This window comes from Prunus mume, linkage group LG3 (genome assembly GCF_029339155.1).
Source record: "Prunus mume cultivar Tortuosa linkage group LG3, ASM2933915v1, whole genome shotgun sequence".
NCBI classification, from domain to species: domain Eukaryota; kingdom Viridiplantae; phylum Streptophyta; class Magnoliopsida; order Rosales; family Rosaceae; genus Prunus; species Prunus mume.
This window is the reverse complement of record NC_142700.1, coordinates 28,484,411-28,512,324: the sequence shown is the minus strand read 5'-3', so window position 1 is coordinate 28,512,324 and position 27,914 is coordinate 28,484,411. Positions and strand designations below refer to the sequence as shown.

General features: G+C 39.0%; 1 long non-coding RNA gene and 4 pseudogenes across 1 annotated transcript; 4 read left to right on the top strand and 1 right to left on the bottom strand.

Annotated features, from left to right (window-relative positions):
- Positions 1–2,140: 2,140 nt before the first annotated feature.
- Positions 2,141–3,817, top strand: LOC148919316 (uncharacterized). Its single transcript, XR_016125413.1, has 3 exons — positions 2,141–2,858; positions 2,960–3,066; positions 3,171–3,817. It is a non-coding gene; the product is annotated as an uncharacterized LOC148919316 (long non-coding RNA).
- Positions 3,818–5,664: 1,847 nt separating this feature from the next.
- LOC148919315 (uncharacterized) lies at positions 5,665–7,217 on the top strand (annotated as a pseudogene).
- Positions 7,218–8,545: 1,328 nt separating this feature from the next.
- Positions 8,546–10,095, top strand: LOC103334794 (uncharacterized; annotated as a pseudogene).
- A 7,781-nt stretch (positions 10,096–17,876) lies between these two features.
- On the bottom strand, positions 17,877–19,268 carry LOC148919314 (uncharacterized; annotated as a pseudogene).
- A 78-nt stretch (positions 19,269–19,346) lies between these two features.
- Positions 19,347–22,792, top strand: LOC148919313 (uncharacterized; annotated as a pseudogene).
- The last annotated feature ends 5,122 nt before the right edge of the window (positions 22,793–27,914 follow it).

The window sequence follows — 27,914 nt, the reverse complement described above, 5'->3', positions numbered from 1 at the left end:
TTTAAATACCTACCATTTTTCTTCATTTTCAACACCAAATACTCATACAATTTCTTCTCCTTCTATTATTTTTCAATTTCTTCTCCTTATATTATCCAAATTAATTGTTTAGGTACCAAAAAAAAAATTTGAATACTATTTGCCATTTGCCATGGCAATGGAAACGAGGGAAACACACATTGCTTTTTGCAAGAGCAGCAACTATTCAAGTGAATAGTATCTGCCCTAGCCCCCCTTGCCCTTTACCATGGCAAATGGGTGGAGTTGCTATCATAATATCAATTTTTATAAATTAAAAAAATTAAAAAATAGCCAAAAACTCACTTAAATAGACTCAAATGCCCTCAAAATTAAAACCAAAGAAAGGAGGAATGGGGAGCCTAAATTTATGATTAGAATAGAATTTATCAACACAACATTAAACGAGAAAGAGAATAAACATTCTCAATCATTTGAGATTCAATTTACCAGCAATAACAAAGAAAGAGAATTATATTACTTGAATATAATAATAACATTTTAAAAAGAAGGAAAAGAAGAATGAAAAATGATCTATAGTCTTGGTCTTTTGTTTTTCTATGGAAGTTCAGTGTTTGTTCTAGGTTTGAATTGTTGCCGCCCTTGGTGTCTTCTCCTTAATGAAAGACAAATTTTGTTTGGACCAAAAAATAAAAAATTTCTTTTATATAAACTCTGTATGCTAATTTTGTCCTACATTTTTTTCTCCTCCCAGTAATATAATTGTTAGATAAAAAATGTAATAAAGAAATTAAAAATTCACCCAACATAATCTCACTCTTATTTACAAATAAGAGTTTTTATTTTTAATTGAGTACGATCCATTCAATATAAAAATATCTCTTAATTATAATCTCTTTGGAAAGAGAAAACCCTTTGATTCCATATGAAGAATGAAATAAATAATGGAATTTGATTTTATGTTACGGCTGCATCCAGGGAACCCTAGACTGCCTACATACCCCATTTCAAGGAATGAATGACCCATTGAAAGAATTTGTGGTATGAGAAACATTTCATGGAATTTGGATGTAATTGGTTGGACTAGGGATTCAATTTGATTCTGTAGTTGGAAAAGTGTTTGGGGTGAATTTGGTTAAGGTACACCAAGGATTCTGTTTGGACTTGCGGTTGTATTTGGATTGAATTTCCAAATTGCCTACATATCCTTGGCGGAATCAAACCGGACATAGTTCCTTGAGAATTTGATTGGACTTTCAAAGAATGAATGAGCCCTTGAAAGAATTTTATGTTTGAGAGATTTGAATTTGATCTCATTGAAATTTGCATAGGTAGATGACCCATGAGAAAATTTAGAATGGTTTTGTACCATTTTTTATTGTTAATGCCTAAAGAAAATTAAAAGCCATTTTAATGAGCCCATTAATTTACTCACATATGGTTTTGAGGATTTAAAAAATTGATCCATTAACCACATAATTTATTTGGACCACCCATAAAATATTTTGGGCTCTTGAGAGTTAATGGGTAATATGTTTTGTCAACCCATCAATTTGTTTCTAGCCCTTGACATTTCCATTAATTGGCCCATAAACAAAAACTCCACATCAGAAAGGTTTTGAGAGCAGCTGCCAACTGAAACCAAAACTGATATCGATTTGGAGCAATAGAGATGAATTCAAACTGGGTCACTCCCATCGTTATCTGGAGTAGTTCAAATTAAATTCAAACTAGACCAATTTATATATCTCTTCAGCTACCTGTTAGCCATAAACAATCAGAGCTTTGAGTTTGAGATGCCAAAACCAAAGAGACATTAAAACAAGGTTGGTCCTTTCCTTTGCTCATTTATGTCAGAGTAGACTACGTAGCCTATTAAATTATTAGTTGAAAGTCTTGGAACTTGAAAGGCATTGCCTATTTGTCAAAAGAAATAAGTAAATTTAGGTTTTAGTAAAAAAAAAAATTTCACTTTTGGAAAAAGCCAAAGCTTTTCAAAAAAGACAGAAAAATCTCTCAACTTTCAAATCAAAGACATGCAAATGTAAAAGATTTCTTAGGAAATCCAAAAATAAATAAGGGCAATTTTGTCCATTTTGGCTTCTTTTACAAAATTTCTCTCTCCTTTGTATTTTTTCAAAGTCTCCCAAAGAAATATAGAGCTTTTGAACCAAAAAAAGAAGTACAGAGCTTATTATTCTTTATTTGCTACTTTTCTTCTCCTTGTCTTTTGCTTTTCTTCTTCCTTGCTTCTTTCTTCTTGCGAGCTTTCTCCCTAAGCTCTTGTTGATTGGTTATCAATTGCTCTTCCGTGAGAGAAGGTTTTGGAGCCTCAACTTTGGTGTTGACTAGTACTGATGACATTTGATCTATGTTTGGATCATTTTCATGTTCCACCAATCAATTGACTGTAGCCTCCAAGCTAGCATAGTGAAGTGCACGAGTTGGGTTTCTTTGCCTAACACAACATGCACAAGCCAAAGAGCTATCTGTGTATTTCGTTGAGTTTGGCAGTACCAACTTCATAGTTGAAGCTTCTCCCTTCTTTAATCCCAAAGTTCAGCCACGAATTTGAGTTTGGCAGTATTTGCTTTTTGTTGTTTTCTATGTACTTATGGTAGTCTTCTACAAAATGGGTTTTGTCTTTACCCATTATATGTGCTTAGAGACCTTCAGATAATTAAAAAACATACTCATCTTTGGTTTTGTGTTGACTTGACATACTCATCTTTGGTTTTGTGTTGACTTGACAGGAAGGCTTTCTTTGAGCAACGAGTTTCTTCAATTTTTTGGTCCGAAGACCAAACTTTGGTTTGAAGAAAAGTTGCTGGCAGCAAGTTGTGCATCCATTTTAGCTTTGACTTCTCCTTTTGCGTATGGCAAGTCTTTCTTCTTCTTTTTTTTTTTTTTAAATTTTGTTTCTTTTCCCTTATTTGCTTTTCATCACTTTCCTTCTCATTTTTGCTAGTTTCTCTTTCAGCTCATGGGAATTCTTCTTCGACTTTTTGGCTTCTTTGTTTTGGCTTATGCTACTTTTGGGTTCTTCAACAGCCACAACATAGGAGGAGGCTTCTTAGCTTGAAATTGGTGAGTCATTTTTTCTTTTGCTTTTTGCTTGCTGATGCTTTGGTGCATCATTTTCTTCCCAATTTGATTGGAATTTCTAAGGCTTTGCATATTTCCCTTTGCAGACTCACATCATTTGAGAGGGCTATCATACCGCCAATTGAGGTGCTGGCTTTGTTTTGTCTCATTTGCTTCATGTTTTGCCAGCAACAAAGTGAGAACCTTTTATGATATTTGCAATTTGCTGCAAAGAAGGGTTGCCTTAGTGACTTGCATAGACAGTTTGGCTCGTGAGTTTTCTTTGTTGGCAACCCTTTGAAGCATGATACTTGGATGTCAGTCATCAACTTTAGTAGACTTTCAGGCAATCAATAGTATCTGCTTTCATATATATATATATATATATATATATATATTTCTATTTATGCATATCTGTGAGACTAAAACAGGATTGTTGACCCCTTACAACACGTTTTGCCATCTCTTTGTTCTCCAATTTGCAAACCTGGAATTTCGTTGTGCAAGGTGGGTTGGGCACGTAACAAAGCATTTGGGATTTGAGGTTTTCTGTTTTTGGTACTCAAGAACACTCGCAAGGTCTTCTCTGAGTACCACAACGTGCCTATGGACACTCATAAGGTGTTCATAGCACTTAGTACAGTGGGGTTCTTGCAGAAGCCCATATGTAATTCACAACAAAGAGGTCCTCGTGAGAGCTCTCTTTGCGTAAGTAGCACAGTTACCATCATTTTGACAAGATTTGTTTACATCTTCCATCGCCAAGGCTTTTGTACAGTTTCTTCTACACTTTTTCTTTTGCCTGCAAGTTAGTTGTTCATAAGAGAATGCTCAAATTAATGAATCATTTTATACCTTCCTTAATGGTATTGTGACAGAGCTTTGTATCCCCTTTACTTGCGTCCCTTTTTCTTTTCTTTTTCCCTCTTCTTTGGATTTTTGCAGCAGTTTGGTGCTCCTCCTCCTCTGTGTTTTTGCCTCTGTTTTCTACTCTCTTTTTTCTCCTTCCTTTCTGTTTGCTCACAAATGGTCCCTTTTTATAGACCCAGAAAAAACTGAATGGGTGGGAGTAACTTCCCATTTTCAGTTAGCCCCCTCAACTCCACACTCCAAAGTCACGTACATGAAGCATATTCTGTTACTGCTTTCAATATATTAATATTTTCTTGTAAAAAATATTAATATTAATTCATTTGGGCCTAAACCAATTTAGCAACAAGTCCACAAAAACCATTTTAGTTATGAGTCCAACTTCTTTAAACTTGGGCTAGAATTTTATTTGCTATCAATGAATTTTTTTATTTCAACAGGTGCCCCCTCAAGCATCATTAGTGTAACTTCCTTTACGCGTACAAGGCTTGAGAAAAATTTATAACCTTGGACTAACACATATTCCAAAATTTTCATGTATGGATGCAAATGGTCAATTATACGTCCAACGAGTGCTTGACAAGAAAGGGCTTCCAATTGGTCAAGAATATGATAGGTCTATGCCTTTGAACTCAGTTCAAATTGAGGTACCACCTGAGGATAGAGTCACTTGGTTTACCACTGAGAATGTGAACTCTGGATATTGCGAGTTTATTCCTGATGATAGAATTCTTAAAGTTTGTCTAGTTCATGGTTCAAAGTTTGAAGCATGCACTTTGATGGAGGTCAACAATAATATTGATGGTGACATTGAAGTTGGCCATAACAATGATTTTCCTCCTATTTTATGTAAAATGCTAAAAACAAAACAGATTGGGGACGTGACCTAAGCATCCACGGTTTGGCAGAGTTCGTCCTGGCACCCTAGAATGGACGAGACTTCAAAGAGGAATTATTTCATGCTAAAATCTAGGGTGATGTAGCTGTTTCCCGCTACCCTTATATGTATTCGCTAAATGTCTGGAAAGCCTTTCTAGAGTTGTGAATGCCTTTGACCAACACTTTGCACCAAGGAAATGGCGAAATGGGAATATCATTGTATGACCTGAAGATTATTGGGGGTTCACCCATTTTAGGAGTTCCTTATGAAGAATTTATACCTCCAAATAGGGATTTGCACCGTGAAGGATGTATCCGTCGACCATTCGAGAACTTCTTTTAATTTATTCTCAGCTCTGCTCACTTTATGATCAAAAATGTGTATTCTGGGACCAGTGTGTTGCACATTTTTTCAGAGGGAAAATAATTTATGGAACTTCTTGTGAAGGAAACATCTTGAAACCAAGAGAAAATCTTATGGCTTGAAAATTAAATCTGGAGATATCAACAGAAGGAAAATTAACTTCCTTCTTAGCATTCTTTCTTAGCAGATTTGCGTTGCCGTCAAGAGGCTCTCGGATAAGGCCGGAAACTTTTTACATGGCTAGTTTGATGGCTCAAGGAGTAAAAGTTTCTATTGCACCAACTGTGTTGGGTTATATATATCATGGACTTGGGGAAACTGTCACTTGTCTGAGAGGTCCTGGAACTTCTTTAGCTTGTTTTCCGGTTCATTACGTCATTGGGTGGATGGGTGAGTATTTTCCTTGTTTGTATAGATGCCATAATGATATTGAATTTCCAACTAGTTATCCTCATTTAACTAAGTATGCTGGTATTGCTGCTAACGATATGGACATTTCAAAGGCCAGAGTTATTTTTAGAAGTGACATATCCATGCGATATCGTCCCAACGCTTTTGATGAGCAGGATGGCCTTACCTTTATGGATGATGAAAAACTGTCAGATGACAAACTTCCTGTAAGGGTTGATAACAAACTTTGGCTGGAGCCCTATCACCCAAATAGATTTGCTCACCAATTTGGCTTTGATCAGGGTGTTCTTTTTGATAAACTTAGCTTTGGTATCTCCGAGAGAAGTCATTGTAATGTTGAGGATTTGTTCAGAGCTCAAACTTCACTTCTAAGGAGAAACACTTAGTGCTTTTCTTCATTTTGCGTTATACTCGTATGGGGCAATGTACGTACTGGTACTGCCAGTGGTGGATGGGTTATACCATATCATACTTGGGTTTGTCTGTGTTGACTGTTTATGTAAACCTGTCCAAACTCCTCTCAAAGAAAAACCGATTTATGTAATATCTAATTTGAAATAAGTTTCCACTGGCTTGCAAAAGGAAGTCTTAATTTCTGAGGTGGAAGCAAGAAACTCGTCCATTAGTGTGAAGCGATTAAAGCTAAACTTCCCGTGGCCTGGGAAGAGGTGAAAGGAAAGGGCAGGTAGAAAAAATGAAGACACTTTCTCTTCATCTGGAAGCAGTCAAGATGTAAACTTTAAGGGGATTTGTTATCCAAAATCCGATGGTTCTTTGAGCATAGGTCCTGAGAGAGCCAAGGTTACAAAAGATGTGGTTCTTGACAACTCCAACTTTGAAGCAAATTCAGGCTTACCTGAATCCTCCGAATGATAATTTTGTGGCACAAGAATTGGCTAGGTCTTAACCTTGTGGTGTTAACATTATTTCTCCATTAGCTAATGACATGTCATCATTGGAAGGCTGTAAAAAATCAATCTTTGATATTTTTGGCTCAAAGGCGAAGAATTTCAAGCATGTATATATTATTGGTGAAGTGCAAGGTATTTTTGGTAAACTTCATTCTTCTAAGTCATCTAAAGAAATACTTGCTCATCATGAAGGAATGAACTCAGTGTTCAATGTCTTGCGGTCAATGTTGGACATTCTCGATTTTGGCAAAATTGAGCTTGAATGGTTTGTTAACACAATTGACCAAATTTTCTACCGTGCCTTACAAATTTCTGAGAACGCCAGAATTGTTGAACAAGGTACTCAGGTTCACAATCTCTTTTGCCGTCATGATGATTGTCTAAACTCCAAAAAGGCAGTTGACTCATACTTATCGAATTTTACTTGAGAGCTTGAAGACTTAGATGCTCAGGAGTTTGTTGTTAAAGAGGCAGAGGAACGAGCTCGTATACTTCGAGAACAACATGATTCACGAAAGCTTTCTGTTAATTGTCAGATCAAAGATGTCAAAACTTCCTGGGAGAAACAAAACAAGTTGGATGAAGAGCTTTACCACTCACGTATCGATGAAAAAGAGCTTCTCAAAATTGAGCATATCAAGGCCTCTTGCAAGTCACAGGAAGTGAAAATCCAAAAACTGATTGCTTCACTAGTTCCCTTTTGTAATAAGTCCCAATAGAGCATCATCTCTTTGTAATTGACATCTTTCTCCATCATTTTCTTCATCAATAATAAAGTTGACAGAACATTTATTTAATTTTGACAAGCTACACATAATATTTTATTTCGGAAACTCGATTTCACCTCATGCCAATACAATTGGAGGAATGTTTTGGTGATTTATGGCTGCATCTAGCTATGAAACTAGATTGCCTACATACCCTGTGATGGGCTGTGAAGGAATCAAGCCAAACGTAGTTCACTCCCGAATTTTAAGGGAGGAAGTTTGTTTTATGGCTGCATCTAGCTGTGAAACTAGATTGCCTACGTACCCTGTGAAGGGATTAAGCCTATCGTAGTTCACTCCCAAATTTTAAGGGAGGAAGTGTGTTTTATGGCTGCATCTAGCTGTGAAATTAGATTGCCTACATACCTTGTGAAGGGATCAAGCCAAACGTAGTTCACTGCCAAATTTGAAGGGAGGATTTTTTTGGTTATGTGATCCTTGTGGTTGCACCTAATGTTTAAACCAGACTGCCTACTTACCCCTTTTGAGGGATCAAGCCGCATGTAGTTCAATTCCTTTTTTTTTTTGCCCTAACTTCTGCTTGAACTGCCCTTTCGGGTTTTCAGTCCAAAGGGCTATTGTCTAAGCATAGAACCTATTTACAAACTTCCCATTTACACATGGGTAGATGCATGTTCCATTAGGATTTGACAGTTCATAAGCCCCTTTAGCAAAAACCCTAGTGATGACATAGGGTCCCTCCCATTTTGAAACAAATTTTCCACGCATCTTTCGAGTAATGACAATGGGTCTTTGTACAGTAAGAACTAAATCTCCCCCAAAAAATGACCTGAATTTGACCTTTCTATTGAAAGCACCAGCCATTTGAGCTTGGTAAACTTTGAGTTTTTGTTGCACAGATAGGCCTTTTTCGTCCAGTGCCTCTAGCTCAGCTAGCCTAACCTTCATATTTTCATTTGGTAATGTTGCTTCTGACCCATGGACCAAACTATATGGAATGCATCCAGCTGTCAATGCTCAGAAGCCCATAATGCCTCCTGGAGACATTCATGCCAATCTTTCTTGGTTCCCGAAACCATCTTTTTGAGAATGTTGCAAAGCACCTTGTTAAATGCCTCATCTTTATTAGGAAATATCTTTGTAAATATTGTAATATCTTTACTTGCCCAAATTAGTGTAGGTCAAATCCCACTAATATTGGATCACGTCTTCACAAATTAACAGCAGGGTTGATAGAAGGCTATTGTTGTATATATGTATTGTACTATTTGATGTTGAGAATACAACACAATATTCAACCATTCACTTTCTTAAGATGGTATCAGAGCTTCATCCTGGTACTTGACCCTTTCTACTTCCTAGCCACCTTCAAACACCATGTCAGATCAAACACCACCAGAAACCAGAAACAATAATTCCAAAAATTCAAGCACCAACACCAAAAATCCTGGTATGGATTCATCACATCCATATTTTGTTCATCAATCAGATCACCCCGGTCTCATGCTCGTTCCCATAAAGTTGAACGGCACCAATTACCCATCTTGGAGTAAATCCATGCTCCATGCTCTTACGGCCAAGAACAAAGTTGGCTTTGTCAACGGATCCGTTCAACCTCCTTCAGAAACTGAACAACCAGCTGAATATGCTCTCTGGAATCAATGCAATAGTATGATTTTATCATGGCTTGCTCACTCGGTGGAACCCGATCTAGCCAAAGCAGTTGTTCATGCCAAGACTGTCCATCAAGTGTGGCAAGATTTCAAAGATCAATTCTCACAAAAGAATGCACCAACCATATATCAGATACAGAAATCCATCGCCTCTCTCTCACAAGGCACCATGACGATTTCAGACTATTACAAGAAACTCAAGGATCTCTGGGACGACTTAGAAACATATCAAACACCTCTCACATGTAACGAGATGAAAGCACACAATACACAAAAGGAAGAAGATCGAATGATGCAATTCCTTATGGGCCTCAACGACACCTACAACGGTGTTCGCGGCAATATCCTCATGATGTCGCCATTGCCTAATGTCCGCTAAGCCTATTCACTCGTCGTTCAAGACGAAACACAGCGACAAATAACATCAGGACCAACAGAGAATTTTTCCATTGCTGCTGCGATTCACAGCCGATCAAACAATATGTCGAATAATTCGATGAACAAACACTGTGAGCACTGTGATAGAAACGGTCATACAATTGAAGAATGTCGGACCCTCAAATTCCATTGCAAGTATTGTGATAGGAGAGGCCACACTGAGGATAGATGTAAATTTAAAAATGGGACATGGGTTCCCAATGACACAGGAATTCAAGGCAGTAAGCACAATCAATCTAAGCAACAACGTCAAGGGTCTAAAGGGCACACCAAGCGTGGGTCTTTTTCATCGCCTTCACGCAGCGATTACACTCCAAATAAGATGAGGCCCATATATGGTTTCAATGCAACAACCCAGCCAGCCTCTCAATCCAACCCTTTACATGGGCTTTCTGCAGAGCAACTCCAACAACTAGCACATGCCGTTTCTATGATGAGTTCAACTCATTCCTCTGGTAATAGCAATGCTTATGCAAATGCTGCAGTCCTGCTCCTTTTCCATTTCCTCCATAAATTCTGTGTTCACTAAACCTTGGATTTTAGATAGCGGAGCTACTGATCACATCACTCATGACCCCACACTTTTCACCAAAACTGAATCATCACAAATGCCCATTGTTAATTTACCTACTGGTTCTCATGCCCCAATCACTTCCACTGGCACTATACCATTCAATTCAAATATCACATTAGATAAAGTTTTGTGTGTTCCATCTTTTCGCTTAAATCTTATGTCTGCACAAAGAAACTCACTACTTCTCTAAATCACAGCCATTTTGTTTCCTACCTTCGTGTCTTGCAGGATTTGGCTACTGGGAAGATGATTGGCTCTGTAAACAGCGTGGTGGTCTCTATTACATGTCTCCGTTGCAAAAGACACCTGTCTCATATCAAGTTTCACTCTCATCTGATTTATGGCACATGCGACTTGGACACCCGTCCCCTGCTCGTCTTCGATTAGCTTCTTCATTATTGCCTTCCAATACCATTTCTTTTGATAATAATTGTAGTGTTTGTCCCATGGCCAAACAAACAAGACTTCCATTTCCTCTAAGTTCAATATCAACTAAAGCTCCTTTTGATTTGTTACATTGTGATATTTGGGGTCCGCACAAAGTTACCACACATTCAGGTGCACGTTTTTTCCTTACCATTGTGGATGACTTTACTAGGTGCACATGGATATTTTTGATGCATCATAAATCTGAAACCCAAAACCTTCTCAAATCTTTTGTTGCTTTTGCCCACTCTCAATTCCATGCTAACATTAAAACCATTCGGGTAGACAACGGGTCTGAATTTTTCTCCATGAGGGATTTTTTTCAAAATAATGGCATTGAATATCAGCGCACTTGTGTTTACACTCCACAATAAAATGGAGTCGTCGAACGCAAGCATCGCCACATTCTCACTGTCGCACGTGCATTACTTTTTCAGTCTCACTTACCCATTATTTTCTGGGGTGAATGTGTCTTGACCGCTGTCTATCTTATTAACCGATTACCTTCACCATTACTTTCCAATAAATCACCTTTTGAATTGTTATACAACCGTCCCCCATCACTCAACCACTTGAAAGTCTTTGGTTGTCTCTGTTATGCAACTGTTGTCCATCTTATTCATAAATTTGATCCCCGTGCCATACGTTGTGTTTTTGTTGGATATCCTACTGGCCAAAAAGGTTACAAACTCTACAATTTGGAGACAAACAAATTCTTTGTAAGCCGTGATGTCCGATTCTGTGAAAATACCTTCCCTTTCTCTCAATTTTCGGCCTCACTTTCCCCATATACCCCCCACCCTACCTTTCCTTTGATTTTCTTAACATTGGACCCCACCCATCGATCCGCCAACCCACCAGCCAATCCGCCAACCTCTAACCAACCCACCACCAACGCTTAACCACTTATCCTCTCTGACAAGACATGACGGGCCTAACACCCACCTCTCCCATCCCACCTTTGTCCCCATCCACAACCCCACCCCTCCACATACAGATAATCCCATTCCTCTCATTCCCCCTCCTCGACAGTCCACTGCTCTAAACATCCTCCGGCATGGCATAGAGACTACCACATGTCCAACCACGCAATCACTCAACCTCAGCGCCTGCTCGCATCGTACTCGGTATCCTCTTTCCCACTTCCTTACCTACTCTCGTTTATCTTCTGCCCATTGTGCTATTCTTGCTAACATTACAGGTTACACAGAACCCACATCCTATGCTCAGGCTATTCTTGATCCACATTGGTGCCAAGCCATGTCTCGCAGAACTTTTTACAAAGACAATAACACTTGGAGTTTGGTTCCACTGCCTGTTGGTCATAAACCGATCGGCTGCAAATGGGTCTACAAAATCAAATACAAGTCCGACGGCACCATTGAGCGCTACAAGGCTCGGCTCGTTGCTAAAGGCTACACGCAAATTGAGGGCATTGATTATCGGAGACTTTCTCCCTACAGCCAAACTCACTACCCTCCGCCTCCCTCATCATGCTGCACGCCATTGGTTCCTCCACCAATTAGACGCTTCAGAATGCTTTTCTCCATGGCGATTTACATGAGGTGGTGTACATGGAGCCTCCTCCTGGTCTTCGCCGACAGGGGGAGAACGTTGTATGTCGGCTCAACAAATCTCTCTATGGTCTCAAACAGCTTCCAGAACTGGTTTTCCACCTTTCGATACCATTCAAAAGGCCGGTTATCAACAGTCTAAAGCTGATTATTCTCTTTTTACCAAGGCTAAAGGCACTTCATTTACTGTAGTTCTTATCTATGTTGATGACATACTTCTCACAGGAAATAATCTTCAAGAAATGGAACGTCTCAAAAAGTTCCTTCTCAAACGCTTCCGCATCAAAGATCTTGGAGATTTGAAATATTTTCTGGGCATTGAATTCTCTCGTTCCAAGAAAGGTATTTTCATGTCTCAAAGAAAGTACGCACTTGATATTTTGCAGGATTCAGGACTTCTAGGCGCACGCCCAGACAAGTTCCCAATGGAACAGAATTTGAAACTCACTCCCACATATGGAGAATTACTGAATGATCCAACCAAATACAGGAGACTGGTTGGCCGATTGATCTACCTTATCACACAAGGCCTGATATAGTCTATCCAGTTTGAACACTAAGTCAATTCATGCATCACCTCGCACCTCATTGGGATGCCGCCATACGGGTCCTTAAATACCTCAAGGGACTCTGTGTCGTGGTTTGTTATTTTCGCCACCAACAATCTTACATTAAAAGCTTTTTGTGATTCAGATGGGGAGGTTGTCGTGCGACAAGGAGATTAGTTACAGGATACTGTGTTTTTCTTGGAAATTCACTCATCTCATGAAAATCCGAGAAACAAACCAATGTTTCAAGATCATCAGCAGAAGCTGAATATCGAGCTATGGCCAACACATGTTTGGAGTTGACTTGGTTACGCTTTATACTACAGGATTTAAAAGTCCCACAGATAGCTCCTGCACCATTGTTTTGTGATAATCAGTCAGCTTTGTATATTGCCGCTAATCCTGTTTTCCATGAGCGTACAAAGCACATCGAAATTGATTGTCACATAGTTCGAGAAAAACTACAAGCTGGAATAATTAGTCCTTCGTATGTACCTACACACTTCCAATTGGCAGATATTTTTACGAAGGCCTTAGGGAAGGATCAATTTGTGACATTGCGCGACAAGTTGGGACTTCATGATATTCACTCTCCAACTTGAGGGGGAGTATTAGGAAATATCTTTGTAAATATTGTAATATCTTTACTTGCCCAAATTAGTGTAGGTCAAATCCCACTAATATTGGATCACGTCTTCACAGCCTTAACAGCAGGGTTGATAGAAGGCTATTGTTGTATATATGTATTGTACTATTTGACGTTGAGAATACAACACAATATTCAACCATTCACTTTCTTAAGAATCTTGGCCATTGGAGAAAATGAATGTCCGATTTTGTACTTATCGCAGAGCTTGACCATAGTCTTGCATTTGAAATACAAGGCATTATCTGCAATGATTTTGGAAGGTACGCCATAACGATGAATTATGTGTGTCCTTATAAAATTTGCAACATCTTCTGCTTTCACTACTTTTAAAGGCATTGCTTCTGCCCATTTTGAAAAATAGTTTGTTGCAGCTAAGATATACTGGTATTGACAAGATGTTTTAGGCTTTATGATGCCTATGACATCGAATCCTCAAGTATCGAATGGCCAAGATAATATTGTTAGATGAAGAGGCAAAGGTGGTTGGTGTATGAAATCTCCGTGTAGTTGACATGCCTTGCAATTATTTGAAAACTTAATCGCATCTTGAACCATGGTTGGCCAGTAATATCCTAACCTTTTTAGTTGGGCTACAAGCTTGGGTCCAGATTGCTGGGCACCACAGACACCTCCATGAGTTTCCAAAAGGGCAGTAGTTGCTTCTTGTTTTGATAAACACCGAAGGAGTATTCCATAAAAGGATCTCTTGTATAAAGTGTCATTTAGATATATGAAATGATTGGCCCTATGCCTGACATCAACTCTTTTCCTTTGGATTAGTTGGTAATTTTTCATGTTGAAGAAAATCTTTCATGGATTGGCGCCAATCTAGGCCCTATTCAATTTCATAAACTGTGACAACATTGACCTCATGCTTTTCCCTCAACCGATCAAAATCTGAAGGAATTGTAGATGACGCTCTCCAACAGTGACTTGTATGTCTCTTTCTTCAGGGAGATAAAGATGCCGCCAGATTTGCTAATGCATCAGCTTTGTCATTTTCTGACCTTGGGATGTAGGCAATTTGAATGTCTTGAAATTGGGTCATTAAATATTTAGCTCTATCATTGTATACAACCAAGTTTTCATTTTTGACTGCATATTGGCCATTCAATTGTTTGACAATTAGTTGTGAATCTCCAAATGCATGCAGATAGTTGATGTTTATTTCAAGTGAATTTCGAGGCCAATGATGAGCGCCTCAAATTCTACTATATTATTTGAGTAGAGTGTCATTAGAGAAAAAGAGTAGGGGATCAAGCCCCTTGATGGTGTGATGAACACCACGCCTACCCCCACTCTCTTCTTTCTAGCTGCTCCATCAAAATAAAGTTGCCATGGTGAGATTTCTGTAGAAAATACCTCTTCATCTGGTAAATCATTTGGCAACTCCATATTGTCTGGCACGGGGTGTGCAGTTAGGAAATTAGCTAGTGGCTGTCCCTAGACTGCCTTTTGGGATACATATTTAATTTCGAACTCTAATAACAAAAGAGACCATTTTGCTAAACGCCCAGAAGGCACTGGCTTTGCCATGAGATATCTGAGAGGATTTGCTTTGTAGATTAAAGTAATGCCATGCGATAATATATAATGTCGTAATTTCTGCACAGCAAAAATCAAAGCCAAACAAACCTTTTCAATGGGGGTGTAGTTTTGTTTTGCCCCCCACTGTTCTTCAACTTAAATAGTAAAGTGCATTCTCCTTTCTGTCTTCATTTTTTTGAGCAAGCATTGCCCCCAATGAGCATTCAAGTGCGGCGATGTATAATATTAAGGGTCTTCCCTTAATTTTTGCCATTAATACTGGGGTTTTAAAGGATATGCTTTGATGCTGTTAAAAACATTCTAGCATGCTTGATCCCATATGAATGGTATGTCCTTTTCATCAGCCTTGTGAATGGCTGGCACTTCCCAGAAAAATTTGAAATGAACCTCCGTATGTAAGCTTAGTCTTCCTTGCAAACCTCTTAACTGTCTCAAGGTTCAAGGAGGAGGCATTTCTAGGATTGCCTTGATTTTGGAAGGGTCAATTTCGATCCCACGATGTCAATTTCAAAGGGTTCATTTTTAACTGATGTTTTCGCAGCCTATCAAAAACTTGTTTTAGGTCATTTAAATGATGCTCTCTTTTTCTGGTTTTTACAACCAGATCATCCACATAACATTCGATGGTGTTATGTAGCATGTCGCTAAAAATGATTGTCATGGCTCTTTGGTATGTCGCACCAGTATTTTTGATCTGGGGTTCGAAATGCTTTTGGGGTTTGAAATGCAGTAAGCTCTTCATCTTCAGGTGCCATTTTGATCTGGTTATATCCTGAAAACCCATCCATGAAGGATAAAGCCTCAAATCCAGTAGTTGCATCCACCAATAATTCAGTGATCCTGAAATCTATGTAGATACTTATTTGACCATTTTTCTTTTTTACAGGAACAATGCTTGTGAGCCAAGTAGGATACTGGACTTCTCGAATGAACCTAGCATTTATTAACTTGTCAATTTCAATATTTATTTGTACCTGTAGCCCTGGTCGAAATCGTCGTGGAGCTTGCTTCACACAACGACATTGACTTGATACTGCCAGTCTATGTATAGCTACATTAGGATCTAGGCCAAGCATGTCTTGATAGCCCCATGCAAACACATCTCGGTACTCTTGAATAAGACACTTATAATTTTCCAATACGTTTGGAGTTAGTAAGGCACTCACAAAAATGGGTTTAGGCTTTTCATTTGTACTAAGATTAATTTCTTGTAGCTCATCCACATTATCAATTCATTATCGAGAGTTTGGATTTCATGCTCTTCGTATTCTGTTGGGTTATCATATACAATTGAGACACAGTTTACTTGAGCAGCCTCAAAATTTCTGGATTGCTATGAACTTGTCATCACGTTTTTCTTGACTCTCCATTTCTTATTGTTTTGAAGTTTTTGTGAGGTAGCAACGCCTCCAAGTCTTTCGAAAACTGAGATGCGATTTGGACAATTATTTGCTTTGTTCCCAAGCCATTCAAAAACTAAGATACGGGGTGGTTTATTGCTTGGCTCAGTTTTAGCAAACAAATATTTTTCAAAGTCACCAAAACCATCGCCTGCTCTCTTCCTGCTTTCGGACCTTTTACCTTGAGCATGCCATTTTTTTGTTTTACTGAGACATCAATGCAGTTCTTTCTGACTTTGCCCTTTTTGGATTTTATCTTCAATGGAGTTGAAGATGATGTTCTCATAGACTTATTTCCTTCAAACAAAACAACACAGTTACGTCGGCTATTGTTCTTCTTCAAAATAGTTGGATTTCCATTAAGGACAATGTGGTGTTCTTCTTTAAAACAATTGAGACTATCATACTGCCCCCTGAGAATGAACAGTTAATCCTACGTTGGCTTAATTGTATTTTGAACTGACATCAGTGGGTTTTGACCTGTCTTTTTTGGTCATTTGGTGAATATTTGAAAGCTATCTTTGAAGTCTTTTTTTTATTTGGGAAAACAACATAAGGCGCTGTGATCTTTATTTTGATAGGTTTTGTTGATCCTAATGCTCCTCCTGCTTTTATGCCTCAGCTCTTGCTTGGCCTTTTCTATATTTTGCTTGTCATTGCATGTGTAAGGCTTGGTGATTTATAGAACTTTGCATATGAATAATTAACTTCTTCACCACCAAATGGATCAGCATCTGCAGAGACCCTTTTGACTTCCCCATTTGATAAGAACTTAAAACACTGATGTAATGTAGAAGGAACAATGCCATATATGTGGAGCCATGGGCGCCTCAATAGCACATTGTTAGATGTTTCAGCGTCAATGACATGAAAAAGAGCAACAAAATAAAGTTCCCCTATTTCCATTTGCAATGCTATGGTACCCATGGCTCTTTGTCCGACTTGATTGAAACCTTGAATCGTCAGCATAGATGGAGACAACTGTCAAGCACTCATTCCAATAATATGAAGTGTCTTTAAAGGAAAAGATTTATCACTGAGCCACAATCAAGCAAAATTCGGTTGATCAATGTATTTCCAACCTCGCTAACATAAAGTGGTCAGCTGGAACTCCAGATCCAAGCATCATATCATTTTCATCAAATGTGATGCTTGTTAAATGCAAGCACAATATTTTGGTGATGTAATAGCTGCGTTTTCGCTCAAAACGGTTCAATATCTCGGCCTCATTAAAGCCATGAGAGCTTCTAATTTCCTTTGACATTTGCATAGCATCATAGATATTAAGAAAAGCTGGGATACGTTTCAAATGAGCCAATACATCAAGCCGTGATTGGTCCCTGCATAACTTTGTCCTTGCCGAGATCTAGAACTACTTGCTTTAATCGGTATTTCCACTACAAAACATTTTAAAGAAATTGAAATTTCTGTCATTTTTAACTTATCAGAATGACTGTGCAATATGCAAGGTGGTTTGATCTGCTTCGAGGTTTCATACGTAAGTCATGAAACAACTAAAGCATTCTTCCTTTCCTTCGTAGTTTTTCTTGAGGGGATTAACAGGTAAAAATTCAGCACGGGTAACTAATGCCCTTGGTTGCTGTTCATTTTCTTTCCCTTGTATGATCTTCGGTTTCTCCAAATCTTCTTTTTCAATTTCTTGTTTTTCAGAGATGGCCTACTCGTAATTTTAACACCATGGTGAGTAGATGACTTTAGCACCGAGGAATGTTTGATAATATTTTTAGCCCTTCTTTCGACAACTATCTGCCATTCACTTTAGGAGTCATTGGAAAAGTCTGACGAATCTTCCCAATTATCTAGGCTAGGTCGGTCATCAGGTCATACAAGGTAGAAACATTAGGATTTCTAGGACGAGGCATATCGGGGTATGCATGAACAACTGTAACCTCATTGTCAACATGGAATCCTATGGCTATAGCTCCTTCTGGCAAGGAAACATGAGGAATAAGTTCACCCTCAATCATGTTAGATGTTGTAGTTTGCTGCTTTGAAGATGAATCCACCTCTATCTCATGATTGTTGATTTTTTTTCTTGAATTATATTTTTAAGCACTTAGCAATCTCTTAATGGATGACTCACAATCCGGTGGTACCTGCAATATTTAGAATCATTAGTCTTATCAACTTCTGAAGGGTGCTTTGGTTTTGGAAGTTTGATTGCTTTTGCTGCGAGGAGCTCATCAAATGTATACTTGACTTCCTTCCTTTCTTTAAGAGTGAGTCTCCTCGTTTCTTCTTTCCTTTACCTCTGTCATTTTTCTTGTCTATTTTGACAAAAGTAGCATTGACTCCCCTTTCTTGAATGTTTTCTTGCCTTCATTCTTCTTTTCCCCAATCTAGATTTTTGTTGTTGTCTTCTAATGAGCAATTTGTATTTCAACGTTACTCGCCTTGACACTAATGCATCAAATGATTGAGGCTCCGCTGTTGCGACAAACGTTGCAATTTATGACAGGAGATTGTTATAAAACATCTGCATTGCAGACAACTCGGTGATCTTTTCAATACATTGGAGATTAAGACTGCTCCATGTCATAATAAAATCATTTGCACTCTCCCCAGGTTTTTGTGTGGTTTTGGCCAGATCTATGAGCGAGACCTTTTTCTTTGAGCTGACAAATTGTGCAAGAAAAACCTTCTACATGCTGTCCCATGTTAGAATGGACCCATGCGGTAATTGAGTATACCATATGAAAGCAGACCCTTTGAGGGATTGAACGAACTGCCTTATTACAAAGTGTCGAATTGTGAAGTTTCTCCACATGCAGAGGAAAAGTGAGCTAAATGTTCATGTGGAGAGCAGCTCATCCCATCAAACTTATCGAAAGTCGGCTTTTGATAACCCTTGGGGAAAGGCAACGCATCATAATGAGCTGGATAAGGCTTTCGGTATCCGAGGATAGGTGGTGATATAGACATCTGGAATTCGCGGATTCCTCCTGCAATTAAAGTCTTTATATCTTGATGATTTATTTGGCTATTAGAACTCTCTCTTATCTCCTCCTCCTTTCTTTCTTCATCTTTCTTTTCGCTATCTACGGTAACTTTGGCGGCCAATTGAGCTGCTTAGCGTTGCCACTTCGCTTCCCTTTCAAAGAAGCTTCCTTTGCATATCAAGAAGTTGTTCGTCTGCACTTGTTGTACCAGTCATCATGACATGTATATTTTCAACCTTTCACTTTCTTCATTTATGTATAACCCTTGGAATTGGGTTATTAATTGTTCTTGACAATTTGACTTGTTCCTTTGAAAAGGTAACTGAGGGAATGATTTTCCCCACGAGAATATTCGCCAAAGATTCCTTCGCCTTCTCGCTTCTTTCTCCTCGCAAAACATATCGAGTGTGCGACCACACTGGTGTTGGCCAAAGGCCTCCGATGTTTGCATGTCACGCCCGCATGTTCAAGGCCCAACCTGCTGGATTGATCATGCGCAGACCTCTTAGCCCACATGTCCGCATTCGCTGTATAGTAGTTGGTAGACTACAGCTTGGTGATGAGTTGGTAGATGTTGGTAGGTGACATTGTATCTTACTCACCTACCGTGGTGGTAGGTGGGATAGGATAGTATAAGGGATGACACATTGTGTATCCTCACCCCACAACTTGTAAAGCATTTGAGTAGCAATACAAGCATATATTCTCCCAAACTCTAAGCATTCTTACTGTTCTTGCTCTTATGGGTTGTTCTTTGCTTGGTCTGATCTTGTATTGTAGGAAGGAGGTCGACTTAGCTTGTTCGAGAGGCGATCAAGTCTAAGGCCGCACGGAAGGAAGACTCCGAAAAAGTCATCCCGTGATGCTTGGTATCAGAGCGAAGCTCAATCATTCAAGAAGCATGTCAAGAGCGGATCCGATGTGGAGACCGATCTGCCCAAGGTCAATATGGATCGTGGGGGCAAATCAAAGAGGGAACGATCTAGAGATGTTGTAGCCATGATGGAGAAGCGGCTTTCTAAGATGGAGATGGCCGTGGTCGAGTTTGATCAGCGACTGAGGAGGACGCCCATAAGAGTGGTTTCGAAGCCGTGGTGGATGAGCTTCAAGGCCAATTCCAAGGAGCCCTCAACTCCGCATTGGACAGCATGCGGCTAGATGTCCAAACCAAGATGGATCACTTCTTAGCAGAGCTTACTGCCGTGAGGAGGTGAGGGATGTGAAAGGAGATTGGGCTTTGTGCAAGGAAGTCGTCTTGAACAAGACCCGACCAAGGAACCAAAGGTGTTAGATTCTTTCAAGCCCAAATCCTATAATGGGAAGAGGGAGGCGGGAGCTAGACACATTTTTGTGGAATATCGAGAGGTATTTCAAGTATCCGCTCGAGGATGATGAGCCCAAGATCAACACGGCAACGCTTGTTTCTCACCGACAATGCTCTCATGTGGAAGCGCTGCGATCTATGGAGATCGAACAAGGTACGCTTACACTTGAGACTTGGGATGAATTTAAGAAGGATATTATGTTGCATTTCTATCCAGAGAATGCCAAGTATGAGGCAAAGGAGAAGCTGAGATGGCTAAAGCAAACTGGGAGCGTGAAGGACTATGTCGCCACGTTCACCAACCTATTGTTCGAGGTGCCTATCATGACAGATGAAGACAAGCTCATGTACTTCATGAGTGGCCTACAGAATTGGGCCAAGCTGGAGTTACAAAGGAGACACGTCCAAACCTTGTCAGAGGCGATTGCTGCAGCTGAGTCTCTTGTTGAGTTCAAGAGGAATGATCAAGGCGACTCCAAGTTCAAAGGAAAGAAAATGGCAGTGAATCCGGTGGGGGAGACAACGAGCCGAAAGAGGGTAGCAAGCCGAGACAAGTCCTGACGGTCACAAGTCATCCGGGAAGAAGAATGACAAAGGTGACAAGGAAAAGACAAGTCAAAGCTAGCTTGTTACTTGTGCGATGGAGCGCACATGATGCGGGATTGTCCGCAAAAGAAAGCCTTGAATGCTATGAACCAAGAGAAGGAAGAGGAGGCCGACAGGGAAGCAAGAATGGGGGCCATTCACTGCTTCAATGTCGTGGCCAAAGTCGCTCAACCACAGTGTTCAAGCCAAAGGTGTGATGTTCGTCGATGCCATGGTGAATGGCAAGACAACCCGTGCCTGGTGGATACAGTGCCTCGCACAACTTTTATGTCCGTGCAGGAAGCAAAGAGACTTGGGTGTCGAGTCTCGAAGGAAGCAGAGTGAAGACGGTGAATTCAACTGCCAAACCGATTGATGGAGTAGCTCGTGGTGTGGAGCTGCACATTTCCACTTGGAAAGGAGTAGCTGACTTCTCCGTGATCTCAATGGATGACTACGATGTCGTGCTAGGAATGGAGTTCATGGACGAGGTAAAGCATTTCCCATTCCATTTATTAATACTATGTGCATTGCACAAGGTGGAGCAATGCCATGCATGGTGCCAGGCAGTGAGGCAACAAGGCGAGACGGCTTTTGTCACCATGCAATTTTCAAAGTCTTGGAAGAAGGGCGAACCGACGTCCTTGCAACTATGAAGATGGATATAGTTCAGAAGGAAGTCCAACCCGTCCTTGAAAACTATGGAGGCAATCCCTAAGGCGTTTGCAGATGTCATGCCCAAGGAGTTGCCCAAAACCTTACCACCTAAGAGGAAGGTGGATCATGCCTTCGAGGAGTTGAAGAGGGCACCTATAGAGGAACCAATGCCGTGAGACTTCCTGATCTTAGCAAACCATTTGAGGTACACACTGAATGCATCAGATTCTGCTATTGGTGGTGTACTCATGCAGATGGACACCCATTGGCTTTCAAGAGTCGGAAGCTCAATGACACGGAGCAGAGGATACGAGAGGGCTTGTTGCATGATCCCCAAAATCTGTTGGAGCTTGTCAAAGATGGGAAGACAAGAAGATTTTGGCCCGATGATGGTGTTCTTTATGCAACAAGGAAGGTGATCTATGTTCCAAGGTGGGACAATCTGAGGCACTATGTGAGTGCCAACCAGCGAGATTGGGCAAAGTTGTTGGATGTTGCTCAATTCTCATACAACTTGCAGCGGTCGGAGTCAACAGGGTCAAGTCCTTTCGAGTTGGCAACAGGACAACAACCTATGACACCGAACACAAGGGTGTCGCTACACGGGAGTAGCCCAGCTCAAATTGCATACAAGACACCAAGGAGTGGCAGGAGACTAATGAGCTGCCTCGGGCTCAATTGGAGAAGGCAACTCTGAAGATGAAGAAATGGGCGGACAAGCATAGGCGAGATGTTGTGTTCCAACCAGGTGATATGGTCTTTGTGAAGCTCAACCCTTCTCAACACAAGTCCACTAGAAAGTTACACAAGGCGTTGTTGAGGAGATATGAGGGCCCATTTCCTATCATCCGATCAAGTGGGAAGAGCCGCCTATCAGGTGGGAACTACCACCCCGATTGAAGATTCATCCGGTGTTCCACGTGAGCAATCTCAAGCCCTACCATGCCGACTCCCGAGGAGCCAAGTCGTGAGAGTCCAAACGAGCTCCACCTTTGATGGTGACTTCATTTGACAAGGAGGTTGAGTGCATCATGGCCAAGCGAGAGGTGCGACGCAAGGGTGTACCGAGGTACTTTGAGTACTTTGTCAAATGGAAGGGCCGCCAGAATCCGAAGGCAATCGGGAGAAAGAAGAGTCTTTGTGGAAGTACAAAGACATCATCAAGCATTCAACGAGAAGGATCTACTGGCGACGGACGTCTCCGGATTAGGTGGGGGAGAATGTCACGGCCCGCATGTTCAAGGCCCAACCCGTTGGATTGATCATGCTAGACCTCTTAGCCCACATGTCCAGATTCGCTGTATAGTAGTTGGTAGACTACAGTTGGTGACAGTAGTTGGTAGATGTTGGTAGGTGACATTGTATCTTATTCACCTACTGTGGTGGTAGGTGAGATAGGGATAGTATATAAGGAGGATGACACATTGTGTATCCTCACCCCACAACTTGTAAAGCATTTGAGTAGCAATACAAGCATATATTCTCCCAAACTCTGTTAAGCATTCTTACTGTTCTTGCTCTTGCGATTGTTCTTTGCTTGGTTCGATCTTGTATTGTAGGAAGGAGGCTGACTTAGCTTGTTCGAGAGGCGATCAAGTCTAAGGCCGCACGGAAGGAAGACTCAAAAAGTCATCCGTGACATTTCCTGGCACATGCTCACGCATATACCAATTGATTTTTTTTTTTAATTTTTAGAATTAAGGAAAGATAACATGGGTAGTTATGTTCCATAAAAGTATGACCTATTATCTAATTTTGTTTTTAATTTTAATTTTTTTAATATGAAAAAATATAAATTTACCATATTATCCTTATTTAATTAATAATTTCAATTCTTAATGTTTGAACTAACCAATGGCATTTTCTGATATTTTAAATGTTTCACAATTCTCTGTCTTTTGCTTTATATATATATATATATATATATATTAAGTTATATGATAAGCACAAGCCAATTGATCTGGTGCTGATAAATGAAGGCGACTATGTTGAGCAATGAGCATATTAACCCCCCACATGTCGTGGAAGAGCACAACTATAAAAAAAAATCCCCTCACATGTCACTTGAACTTTGGTCCAAGTCAATGCAATAATATGATCATTAAGAAAGAGATCAATGAAGAGCATGACAACGTTGAATGAAGAGAGAGAGGTGAGAGAATCAAATCATAGATTAATAATTCTTCAATGGACTGTCTTCTTCATGAATGGACTTGGCTACAGTTTTTGCCACTTTGTATTAAATTAATACTGAGCAAGGTTTGGATAAGCTACCAAATTAACTTGGGCTGTCTTGATCAGAAACAAAAAAGGTTTTAGATTATGCGCAGTGTAGGTAACTATATACATGTCCTTGAAGATGAAAGAAAGTGGCTGGCTAGCCTGGCCATGCTTGTGAGTTCTTATTGGAAGTATTATATTGCACTGGATTGGCTTCAAAGTCTAGCTATTTTCTCGACTGAAAAACTTTTTGGTGGAGCCCACTTAAGTCTGACGCAGCTCATGTGCAAGAAGGAATCAATGGGCACCAGGTGTCGCACTCATGTTGCAACAGATTCTGTCTCATCTTTTTCCTTTTTTTCTTTTTTCTTATTCCAATAATACCCAAATCCAACGATCCATATTAAATCTAAACTATTTTAAAGGTAGAAAAAAACATTCAACTGCTAAAATTTAAATCCAACGGTCAAAATAATATTTTAAATTAATATAAATCAAATCCAACTTCAAAACTCACTCCAAACTCTATAAATAACCACTTATTTCTCAAATAAAATTATATTTGGGAATTTTAATTTTTTTTAGGTTAAATTGTTCAAAAAATTAAATTATGAAGTTATTTAAAAAGATTAAATGAAGAAATGTTATCCATGAAAAAAAAAATTAGACTTAAATTATTTTTAAACAATTTAATAAAGTTGCAGACTTAAAATTTGAGGTTGAGGGGAAAAAACTATTTGAGTTCAGGCAAAACCCAAATAATTACTTTTTGGAGAGGGGAAAATTTGAGTTTAGGATCAAATGAGTTGGAGAAGGCCTAGGGGGCAATGTATAGGGCTTAACTTTTTCGAGTCGGATCAAGTGAGAACAGCTATATGAGAACATTAAGTGCGAACTTGTATCTAGACCGTTGAATAAACTTGGATAGTTGAAATTAAAAGATGGCTTTAAAGGGTTTCACATGGAAACAGGTCAAACAAAACCCATATATCTAACTGAGACCCCATCCTCTTCAACTTCTCTATCAAGACCCCACTGGAACAACTATTTTTCTCAAACAAACAAGAGACTCTGAATAAGGAGTTAATCAACACACACCACCCCCATCCCACCCTCTTTCTATCTCCCTTTTTCTCTTTACCCATTCTCTTTTCGACATCCACCAAACCCAAGTTCCAGATCTGAAAAAAAAAAAATTAAGCATATTGATTTTACAAAAAAAAATGGATTTGAGATGGTTGTGGGTTCTTAGGAGAGATATGAGAGGTGAGGAGGATGATGAGATTTGGGTTGGGTTCGTGGGTGTTGGGTGGGTCTACATATGGTTTTGGGTGGGAAGATGGGCGGACCAGGTGGCAATGATGGCTAGGAGGGGATGGAATAGGGATGGCAACGGGTCAGGTGGGTAGGGCCGCATGACAATACCATCCCCGCCCCACTCTCCATCCTCGCCTGCCCCTGAACCCATCCCCGCAATAGGTTTGGGAATCCCATCCCGTTCCCATCGGGGACTATTCCCCATACCCGGCCCGAATCCCCAATTTGTTTTTGCATAAAAAATATTTATCATACATTTTAACATTAAGTTTCATATCAAATTATTATTCAACACTTCCAAATTAACTATAAAGTTCAACTCAACTATTCAAAATCAAATCAATATGAAATTCCAAAGAAGATTAGGAAGAATTAGAAGAGGGAGGTTAACTTAGGGTTAAACAAAAATATTATATTTATTTATTTATTTATTTAAATATAAACATATATATTTTAGGGGTGGGTTCGGGGATGGGGACGCCAATACCATCCTCCTCCCCATACCCTGAGATTTTTCAAGTTCGGGGATCCTCATTCCCGATACCCGTTTGGCCCTAAATCTCCTCTGTTAGGTCGGGGACCCGATAGGGACCCGTCCCCGAGGGATTTTTGCCATCCATAGATGGGAAGGCCATCAAGTCCAAATCAATGCCCTTTGTTTTGATTTTACTTACTAGAATGATTTACATAGCATCGGCTGCTCAACTCCATTTTTGCGTTTTTCTAATATGGATTTCTTGGATTTTGGTATCTTATTCTGTATTTTGGGTTGTTGATTTGTTGATTTGTATACCGTCCAATAATTTAGCTTGTTGATATCTTATTCTGTCATTTGGGCTGCATCTCTTTTTCACTTCCTATTTGATACCCTTAGCTTGTTGTAGACAATCTATTTATCTTCAACTTTTTCTGATTTAAAGTTGAAGATATTCTACTTATCACCTAATTCGGTTTAAAATTCAAGAACATGATAAACCATCTCTTACGTGATAAACTTTTTTGTATCCTATAATCATTGTGTATCATGCTTGTTGCATATAACAGGCTGTCTATGGGGATAATGTGTCATTTATGTATCATCATGGTTATGGTTATGCATCCTACAACACATGCAATATCTCGGCTATGGTTATGCACAGGACAACACATGCAACATCTCTGTTGAATCACTGTGGTTATTTGAATTTTTGGTAAGTCAAAATTATATTTTAAATATCAACACATGTAGAAAATGTCATAAAGAGTTTGTAGAATTTTTTGGGGTATTTTTCTGGTCTTTAATAAATTTATTACAATTTTTGGAAGTTAAAGCATTAAAAAATAGTAATAAAGGGAAGAGAATGACAAGTAGCAATACCTGAATGGTGTATCTTCTGTACTTCAGATGTGTGTCATTCTCGCGTAGCCACGTGTCATTAAAGTTTCATAAATACAAAAAAAAAATTAAATAAAAATTGAAAAAATACAAAGAAAATTTCTACAAACTCCTTGCGACATTATCTTCAACATGAAGCGTGAAAGTTCAAATTTGAGTTTGGAAATTTTGGTAATAATTGGAGGAAGAGTTATAGTGATAAAGGTTAACGATCTTAATACTTGGTATTATACAAACTTGACTTTGAGAAATTATTTGATTCTTTTATAAGTCAAAATTATATTTTAAATCTCAAAACATGTAGAAAATGTCGCAAGGAGTTCGTAGGATTTTTTGGAATATTTTTCTGCTTTTTAATAAATTTACTATAATTTTTGAAAGTTAAATGATTAAAATATAGTATTAAATGGAAGAGAATGACAAGTGGCAGCACCTGACTGGTGCATCGTCAGTACTTCAGACGCGTGTCACTCTCCTTTAGCGTCACGTGTCATTAGAGTTTCATTTTGTGTATATTTATTAAGATAAATATACAAAAAATGATTTAAAAATTAGAAAAATACACCAAAAATTTCTAGAAATTCCTTGCAACATTATCTTCAACCATGACGCTTGAAAGTTCAAATTTGAGTTTGGGAAATTTGAAGTAATAATTGGAAGAAGAGTTGTAGTGATGAAGGTTAATGTTCTTTACACTTTGTGTTATACAAACTTGACTTTGAGAAATTATTTAATTTTTTTATAAGTCAAAATTATATTTTAAATGTCAAAACATGTAGAAAATGTCACAAGGAGTTTGTAGGATTTTTTGGAATATTTTTCTGTTTTTTAATGAATTTATTATGATTTTTGGAAGTTAAGGCATTAGAAAATAGTTTTAAATAGAAGAGAATGATAAGTGGCAGCATCTGAATGGTGCATCATCAATTCTTCAGGTGTGTGTCATTCTTGCATAGCGCCACGTGTCATAAAATGAAACTCTAATGACACGTGGCGCTAAGCGAGAATGGCACACATCCAAGTAATCGATGATGCAAAGAGTCAGTGCTGCCACTTGTCATTCTCTTCTATTTATTTTTATTTTTTAATGCTTTAACTTCCAAAATTTATAATAAATTTATTAAGAAGCATTAAAATACTCCAAAAAATCCTACTAACTCCTTGTGGCATTTTCTACATGTTTTGAAATTTAAAATATAATTTTGACTTATAAAAAAATTAAATAATTTCTCAACTTCAAGTTTGTATAACACCAAGTGTAAAGAACATTAACCTTCATCACTACAACTCTTCCTCCAATTATTACTTCAAATTTTCCAAACTCAAATTTGAATTTTCACACTTCATAGTCAAAGATAATGTCGCAAGGAAATTTTAGAAATTTTTGGTGTATTTTTCTGATTTTTTTAATTTATTTTTG